This window comes from Odocoileus virginianus, chromosome 33, assembly GCF_023699985.2.
Source record: "Odocoileus virginianus isolate 20LAN1187 ecotype Illinois chromosome 33, Ovbor_1.2, whole genome shotgun sequence".
NCBI lineage: Eukaryota > Metazoa > Chordata > Mammalia > Artiodactyla > Cervidae > Odocoileus > Odocoileus virginianus.
This window is the reverse complement of record NC_069706.1, coordinates 973,294-982,584: the sequence shown is the minus strand read 5'-3', so window position 1 is coordinate 982,584 and position 9,291 is coordinate 973,294. Positions and strand designations below refer to the sequence as shown.

At 57.5% G+C, this 9,291-nt stretch overlaps 1 long non-coding RNA gene across 1 annotated transcript; it reads left to right on the top strand.

The window, feature by feature from the left end:
• Positions 1-2,385: 2,385 nt before the first annotated feature.
• On the top strand, positions 2,386-5,302 carry LOC139032764 (uncharacterized). The gene is made up of 3 exons (XR_011485367.1): positions 2,386-2,617; positions 2,743-2,854; positions 4,146-5,302. It is a non-coding gene; the product is annotated as an uncharacterized lncRNA (long non-coding RNA).
• The last annotated feature ends 3,989 nt before the right edge of the window (positions 5,303-9,291 follow it).

Below are 9,291 nucleotides of genomic sequence, written 5' to 3'. Positions count from 1 at the left end.
TCTGTTTCCCATTAAATTCCGAAAAGCCAGCCCCCAGCTGTGGTTTGGAATCGCTGCATGGACGCATTGTGGTTTCTGGAGGGAGTGGTGCAGGGGACCCTCCCCAGAAGGGGTCCCTGGACTCTGGCACCAGGCTGGGTTGCCACGTCTGGGGGTGGGGGCATTTCCCGGGAAACTTTCTGGGAGCTTGTCGGGGGGGGGGTTAACCCTGCCCCTGGGTGCGTCCCTTTCCAGTGAGTGCAGGGCAGTGACTTTGTTCTGATCACACACCAACCCCCCACCTCCCGTGATGTTGGTTCAGAACTCTCACCCCCAGGAGGGGTCTCTGATGCGTGTAGGAGGGGCTTTAACCCAGTAAGTGAAGGGGTGGCCCTGACTCTGCCCCACCCTGTGCATTTCAGGGACACGGGTGAAATCAGAGCTGCCAGCACCTGCGGAAGGTCACCCCCGGGACTGGCCACCCCATGAGCCCTTCCGACCATCCCCCTTTCTCTCCCTGAGGTCGATACTCAGCCTGGAAAGTCACTCCCACCTGGGGCCTGGAGGCGCCTGGGAACACATGCATCCTGCCCCTTTCCATAGCATCTACAAGGCTGGAGTCTGGCAGCAAGTGGGCCCCCAGCCCCAGCAAGGCTCCCCTGGAGATACTAGGCTGCCCACCCCACACACCTGTGTCCAGGCCTGGGTCTTACCCAGTATGTGTCCTGGGAACTCGAGGCCTGAGGCTTGTGGCGTGCTGAGGGGTCAGGGCTGAGACGGAGCGGGGTATGTGGGGTCGGGAGCTGCCTCCTCCATGAAGTGGGCACACGGCTCCCCAACGGGCAGAGTGAGGCCCTCCCCAGCTCAGATGCTCCTGTGGGCACCTTGAAACCCCAGGGAAAGACCCCACGAGACTGTGTAGGGCCTAACACACCATGGTGGGCAGCCTCAGATGAGGCTGGACAGACCACCACCATCGGGAGCAGGTGGTTCCCAGAGGGAAAAGGACCGTGAGGCTGGCCCCCAAGGCCAGGAGCTGCACCCCCTCTGATACAGCCCTCCTGGGCTGTGGTCCTCAGCGGGGTCTTGGCCGGGCCACCCTTGGCCATCCCAGCACCTCCAAAACTCCCGTATGCCCTTTATGGCCACCCCCCACCAACCCGGCTCTCAGCTGCAGCCTCTGACCTCCGGGTTGCATCCATCATCCAACACTCTCCGCCGCGTGAACGCACCGCTGTTTGTTTCCATCTTAATTAATTAATGTATTGGCTGCACTGCATGCGGGATCTTAGTCCCTCGACCAGGGATCGAACCTGCGCCCCCTGCTTTAGCACCTTGGAATCTTAGTCACTGGACCACCGGGGAAGTCACCTACCTGTTTATTTTTATTTGAACTTTCTTTCCTAATTTTTTTTTTCAACCTGAATTTACCTGCTCATTGGTGCTATTTCAGGCTTCTGGTGATGATGTATCAGGCCAATTTTTACACGGTTTTCGTGGGAATGTGTGTCCATTTCTCTTCTTCTCGGAAAGCCTGTGTCTTGCCTCAGCCTCTGTAGCCCTTGGCTTTGTCACTGGCCTTAAAATGCTGTTTTAACAGGTTAGCGCTTGCTTTAACCTGCATTTTGTTAACGACTCAAGTCTGCTGTGCATTTTCATGTGCTTCCTTGGCACCCTCCTAGCTTCTCTTGTAAACGCTTTCTCTACTTGGGCTTTGTTGGGGCAGTCCGACCGCCGATACGAAGACAATTTCCAGACACACAGTACTGCAGTAGGGAAGGAGCTCATTAAGAACAAAAAGCAGAGATACTGCAGGTGCTGAGAGCACAGCAGGCCGACCTCCTCACAGGCCAGGGAGAGTCAACAGTTTTCATGGGGACAAAGAAAATTCCTGCTGGAAGGTTGGCACTAGGTGACTGGTTAAATTCAGGTGGTAAAGAATCTGCTTACAATGAAGGAGAGCCAGGTTCGATCCCTGGGTCGGGAAGATCCCCTGGAGAAGGACATGGCAACCCACTCGGCGTTCTTGCCTGGAGAACCCCATGGACAGAGGAGCCTGGCAGGCTGCAGTCCACGGGGTCGCAAAGAGTCAGACCCAGATGAGCGACTAACACTTTTTATTTTAGGGCACTGTAGGGTGACTACTGGGGTGGGCATCTTTGCCTAATTTGGGGTGAAGAAATCTGCTGGTGATGATCGGGGTGGCTTTTGGCAATGGTTACAAAGGGGCTCAGTCAGCTTTGGAGGTGACCTTGGCTTTGGGCTCCGCTTCTGTGGGCTTGGGACAAGGCCTTGAACCTGTGGCCTTGGGGCAGGACTCAACACATTTTTGTTTCTCACGACGGTATCTGGGGAATTCTTTATCTGTCCTGGATACAAGTATTTTATGCTTTGCAATTATTTTCTCCCTGGGACTCCTCACCCCATTTTCTTAGGCGTGCTTTTTGAGGAACAGAGGTTTTCAGTTTTGATGCGATCCGCCGTGTCCCTGATGTTCTGTCTGCGGCTGTGCTTCCCTTCGGCAGGAGTTTGCCTATAGTATCTTTGCCGACCTTCACTCTCCACGGTCGCTTCTCTCGTGAGTAGCTTGTGTCCAGGGTATTTCTGATGGCCTCCTTCAATGCTGCTGTGTAAACTGGTGAGCTCACCGTCGTCACCTTGATATCATATGATCACCGATGTCCTCAGACTGGCTTCTACCTCCTTTACTTACTAATTTACATTGTTCCAGCATTTCTCTGCCTTCTCCCCTTTTTCTTCTAGAACAGACATCTGTGTGTAACCCCAATAAGAGAAGACGTTGATCGGCCGTTCATCTCCTATCTCACGTCCCCCAAATCTGTCATCTGGACAGCATCTAGACTGTTAATTCTGGGTAATTGTGGCTGCCTATCTCATCTTTCTCGTTGATGGCATCTCTTTTTAAAAGATAATAGTGGGCTTGATGATGAGATTTGATTTCCTTTGCTGAGTGTATCTCTTGGGACATTTGCCTTTTATTGAGCTTTACTGTAATTGATTCAAAGGTCTGGGATGTGGTGTTTCTGAGAATATGCTTGTGTTGGCCTCTTCCTCAAACGGCTGTTTGCTTGCTTCTAAATTGTTTTCTTCACCACTCTGAAAGATTACTTGCCTGTCAACTTGCATCTGCAGTTACTGTGGGATCATTTGATACAACTGCTGATTTTTCAAATGAGCTGTGACTCCTCAGACTGTTAGACACAGTCAGGATCCTCTCCACCTGCCCAGCCCGCCCCTGGGGGTGCCGCCTGCTGCTTTGGCTTCAGTTCTGCCCTGAGATGAGGATTCAGGGGAGGCTCCCTGTGGAAGGGGAGGGAATCCTGGTGGGGAGGGGGCAAGGGCTGGTGACACAGGTGTGGAGAGACTCCTCACTGTGGGTTCAGAAGCTTCTCTGCTGACGCTCTTCTGGAGTCAGGAGAACATACGGTTCTGTGACATCCCTCCGGAGGGACTAGGGAGCCGTCGGTGGGTGGACTTGCCTGACACTGGTCCTGCTGTGAAGCCGCCCTGATGGCAGGACCAGGCGTGAGGCTTTCTGCTGGGACAAGTCTCCACCTGTGGATGGTGTGGCTGACGAGGGGCTCCATCCTCGAGGACGGAGAGGAAGACGGTCGCGCTCCCTGGTCTCACCGGGAGTGTTTGACGAGAGCCAAGTTTTGAGCTGCGTCCTATTGTCTGGATGGGATTTATGCTGGAGAACGGGGGTTTGAGGTGCTTTCAGGTTGAGGACCAGGTGAGGAGGGGGAGCGATGGGAAATGGGGGCGCCAAACCCAGGCCACGGACTGCCACGTGCTGCTGTGAACAGGCCGCAAACCTCAGCCAGAGAGACAGACCACAAGTACTGATGGGGCGGGTTATAGAATAAGAGATGGAAGGTAAGCATTTGAAAGCTGGTCCCCACCAAGTCCCATGGAAGCCCTTTTGAGAGCATCTATAAGGGGCCTTTTTCACCCCAGATGGGCGGAGACCGAGGAGACGGTGCCTGGAGGTGGCAGAAGCAGGGAGCAGAGGCTCTCGGGCTGATGTCAGGTCCGCTCAGGAGCCAGGCCACTGCCCTTGTCCCTCAGGGTGGGGAGGGGAGGTGGCAAAAGAGCCCGCCAGAAATTGATTCAAATGGCAACACTGTTTATGTTCATGTTGGCAGAACCTGGACACAACCCGAAAGCCCTTCTGCTTGAGACGGATGACTATGTCGGGGGGCCCCTCTCACCACCCTGGCAGGCAGGCAGACGTGGGAGGCGGCGATGCTGGTGTCACCGCAGACGGGGCATGAGACGCAGGGTCAGCCACTGGAAACACCGCGGCCTGTGGGCTTCAGACAGGGAGGCGGGCTCTTCGGCAGCGTGTGCAGCATGTTTAGGGCAGAGACGCCTGGTCGATGGCTATCATGACAAAGTCTACAATAGCGCCTGCCGGGAGGCTCTGAAGGGAAGGGGAGCCTCCTATAGTCGGTGGGAATGTAAGCTGGTCAGCAACTGTGGAAGACAGTATGGAGGTTCCTTAAAAAACTAAAAACAGAGCTACCCTCATGCACGTGTGCTAGGTCACTCAGTCAGGTCCTACTCTTTGCGACCCCATGGACTGCAGCCTGCCAGGCTCCTCGGTCCATGGGGTTCTCCAGGCAAGAATAGTGGAGTGGGTTTCCATGCCCTTGTCCAGGGTATCTTCCCAACCCAGGGATTGAACCTACATCCCTTGTGTCTCCTGCCAACAGTACATGGATTCTTTACCACTAAGCCACCTGGGAAGCCCCAGAGCTACCATATGACCTAGTAACCCCACTCCTGGACATATGTCCAGACAAAATTCTAATTTGAAAAGATACATACACCCCAATGTTCATAGCAGCACTAATACAATAGCGAAGACTTGGAAGCAAACTAAATGTCCATGAACAGATGAATGGATAAAGATGTGGTACGTATCTATGATGGAATATTACTCAAGCGTGAGAAAGAATAAAATAATGCCATTTGCAGCAACACAAATGGATCTAGAGATATCATACTAAGTGACATAAGTTAGAAAAAGACAAATACCATATGATATCACTTTTATGTGGAATCTAAAATATGATTCAAATGAACTTATTTATAAAACAGACACACTCACAGACATGGAAAACAAACTTATGGTGACTACAGAGGACAAGAGAAGGGAGGGATCAGTTATGAGTTTGGGATTAACAGATCCACTTTACTATGTATAGCCAGCCAATAAGGACCTCCTGTATAGCACAGGGAATTATATTCAATGTCTTTTAATAATGTGTAATGAAGAATACAGAAAAGAATACGTGTGTATGTGTGTAACTGAGTCACTGCTCTGTACGTCTGAAATGAACCCAGCACTCCCCCAACCCTAGGCCTTGCTGCCCTCCCCCGGCCCTCCCTGCTGAAGACCTGCGTGAGCAGAAAAGAGCCTGCAGGCGAGAGCCCAGCCTCTCCCTTCTCCCAGGCCCGGGGCTCCTGGGCTCCTGGGCTCAGCTGTGAGGCAACCCGGGCTGGGACGGGGCCCTGGGTGCAGAGATAGGGGTTGGGTAATGCCCACAGGCCCATCACCTAATCTCTTCTTGCGACACTGTGCGGGGGCCACAGGTGACCCAGCGGGCCTTAGACACGACGTTCCCTGGGGGCCTGGGGCCTGGTCCTGAAGGCCCCCATCCCCGGGTGACACGGGCACCATCTGTGAACCCTGCACAGAGCAGAACATTGACAGGAGCTCCAAGCCTTCAGAGCATCGCAGCTCCATTGAGAGGCCACAGCTCAGCATGACCCCAGCCTCCCTGGTCCTCTTCCCCGTGGGCTGATAGGAAGTGGCAGCAGATTGGTGGGAGTGTGTCTCCTCCCTGTCCCGGCGCTGGACGTGGAGACCTGCTGGGGCAAGGCTGGCCCTCCGGGGACCTCTGTCCTCGGCCTGCGCACGGCACCTTCTCCCCCGGTCCTGCGAGGTCTCCCCATGTGTGTCTGTGTCCTTCTCCTAAGGACACTGGCCATGTTGATTAGACCGTCCCCCAGTGACTTGTCTAACGACCCCCTCTCCAAATACAGTCACATCCTGAGGAATGGGGGCCGGGGCTTTAACACAGGAATGCAAGGGACCCGGGCTCCCTGGGGAATTGGGATAAACACCTCCAGCTCTCCTGAGTCTGGCTGACTTGTCTCAAATGCACGCACCTCCCCACACACAGGGGTCCCTCTGGACCCCAGGCTCTCCTAGAAGACACCTCACAAGTGGGTCCAGGCAGAGGGGTGCCAGCTCCCAAGGGGCTGGGAACTGGGACCAGGGAGGGGCCCAGGGAAACCCTCACCTCTCATCCTCTGATTCTTTCCCGACCTCAAACCTGAGAACAAACCGGCCCTGAGCCGACCGCCAGGCCCATCCTGCCCTCAGAGGCTGTGGTCAGGGTAGCACGGAGACCACACACCCCCGGAGATGCCTGGGTCCCCAGCGCTCCCGTGGGTGCCTGGCCTGCACACTCAGTGCTGGAACGCTCCTTTGTCCTGGATCCGGAGCCTCCGTGGGCATCAGTAACTGTGAGTCCTCAGGGTCTGGGATAGACGTCAGGAGGGTCGTCAGCCCAGGCGCTGGGCTCCAGGCTGGGGAGCAGCCCTGGGTCCCGGGAGTGGCTGGTACCCAGAAAAGCAGGGCCTCACACCCCGCCTCCGATTCAGGACTCCCCTGGGGCAGCGGCTGGTCAGCGCCCCTCGGTCACCTCCCTTCCACCTGTCTGCCCACCAAGTGTCCCTCCCAAAGAGACCCACTCAGGCAGGGGGCCCCGGGCCCTCACTTCTTCCTCTGCTGGAGGAAGTTGAGTTGAACTGGCCCCTGGTCCTCAGTCCCCACAGGGAGAGGACTGACCTGGCCGCAGCACAGAGCCCTGTGCCCACTTCCTGTGTGAGGGGGATAAATGGGGCCCTGGGGGCACCTGGGGCAGAGACGTGGAAGCAGCTCGGAGGAGGCCACCCTCCCGTCCAGACCAGTGGGAGCCTCAGGCCGCCCTTCCCGAAGCTGTTGCTGGGGGTCCAGCTGCCCCCCGAGACCGCCTGCAGATACTGTGGCTGCTGGTCATGATCCTCCCCTGCCTGGGGCGCTCTGTGCCTGTGACCCCGGGTGAGTCCACACCCCACGCGGTGGCCTGAGGGGTCCTGAGGATCCCAGGGCCCGTCTCTGCTCCCAGGGTCAGCCCATCTGGGGGGCGGGGGCCTCCCTGCTTCTGAACAGCTTTGCCGGGGAAGGTCATCATCTGGGTCCCTGATGGCCCCTCACCTTGCTTCCCAGGCCCCAGCTCAGGACGTGGGCTGGTGGGCATCGTGAGGGGCTGCGATGTCTCAGCCAGGAGCTACCCGTGGCAGGTGAGCCTGAGGTTCTACAATAGGACTGTTGGCCGGTGGATACACTGTTGTGGGGGGTCGCTCATTCACCCCCAGTGGGTGCTGACCGCTGCCCACTGTGTTCAACGGTGAGTATTCTGTGCCCCTGTCCCTGTGGCTGGCTGCAAGGAGGGTGGGGAGCAGAGGGGGCTAGGGGAGGTGTGTGTGGGTGTCCAGGGGCCCCTCTCCGACTCTGGGGGTCTCCAGCCTCCTCTGAGTGGCTCCCGGTCCCTCTCCTCAGGAAAAGCCTGCAGGCTTCTGCCATCAGGGTCCCAGTCGGGCAGCTGAGACTCTATGACCATGACAAGCCGACCAAAGTGTCCAAGATTGTCCTACACCCCGATTACGACCGAAACCTCTCTGCTGGGGGCGCGGGGGCGGACATCACTCTGCTGAGGCTGGAGGCCCCCGTGAGCCTTTCCCATCACGTCCAGATGGTCTCTCTCCCGCCTGCCTCGCTGAGGGTCCCCGAGGGGAAGATGTGCTGGGTGACCGGCTGGGGCAGCGTCTCAGTTCACTGTAGGTTTGGGGAGACTTGAGACGAAGGATGAGGAACTGGGGAGGCTGGGTCTTCAGGGAGAGTGACTCACCCCACAGACCTTTGGATCCCAGGGAGGGGTGTCCTGCGTGGTTATGGACGGGAACCTCTGGAACAACCTCGGGGTGGGCCACTGACTCTGAGTTCTGGTCAGACTTTGCCCCAGCCGTCCTGGGCTCTGACACCCTCAGTCTGGGCACACAAGGTGGTCATCTGGGAGGAGGTCTGGGTCACTGAGCATGGGCAACCCGCCAAGGTCTCTGGGTTCCTCCATGCTGCAGGGGGATGGGCATCTAGACATTTAAGAATCATGTGATCAGACCCCAGATTCATGGCTGTGGGGACACTGAGTCCAATGCCAGGGGCGCTGGGTCTGGACCCCAGGCCTTCCGCAGACCGAAGGGAGCCCCTCCCCAGCACGGAGCTCACCCAGCCTCTCCCCGCAGCGCCCCTGCCCCCGCCCTACCACCTGCAGGAGGCAGAGGTGCCCATGGTGGGGAACCAGGTTTGTAACCTACACTATTGGAAAGTTGCAAACACCACCAAGCCAATCAAAGATGACATGCTGTGTGCCGGGAACGAGGGCCAGGACTCTGCCAGGTGGGACCCCAGACTCACCCTCTAATCTGCCCCCAACCCCTGAGTGGGGGCCTGCCAGCCCCACTGCCTGGGGGCGTGGGAAGTGAGAGTGGTGTTTTCCCGCAGGGTGACTCCGGGGGTGGGGGGGGCCTGGTGTGCCTCTGGAAATGCTCCTGGGTCCAAGTGGGAGTTGTCAGCTGGGGCCACAAGTGTGCACTCCCTGACTTCCCTGGGGTGTACACCCAGGTGACCAGCTATGTGTCCTGGATCCTCCAGTATGTCCCACTGTCCCCAGGGCCCTAGGCCTGGAGACTCCCAATCTTCTTCGCTCAGGGGCCTCTGGTGGTCCTGGGGAGCAGGCAGGGGCTCCAGAGGGGGGCACCATGTGGAAGGGAGATGCCGGCAGTCAGCTGTCTGTGATGTGAGCCTCATTAAACTGTGCAGAGCTGCTCCCAGGCTGTGTGTGTGTTTGACCTGACCGGGGTTGGGGTGGGGGATCTCTGGGCGGGCTCCCTGGGCACAATCGGAGGGGAGCAGGGTGGGCCCGCCTTCCGGGGCAGGCGTCCTCGGCTTCTCCCCCTCCCACTACCGCCATCTGTTGCCTGATTCTCTGAGACCCTTGGCTTCAGTCCACATGTCCCTCCCCACCCCTCCCCACCTGACACCTGCACCAGGAGAATGGGGTCCCCATCGGCATCGCTCATGACACCAGCTGTTCTTACGGGATGAGTCCCGTGGGCCCCCTTGGACTCTGAGGTTCGGAGGTGCATCCAGGTGACGCTGGAGGAGGAAGGGGCCTG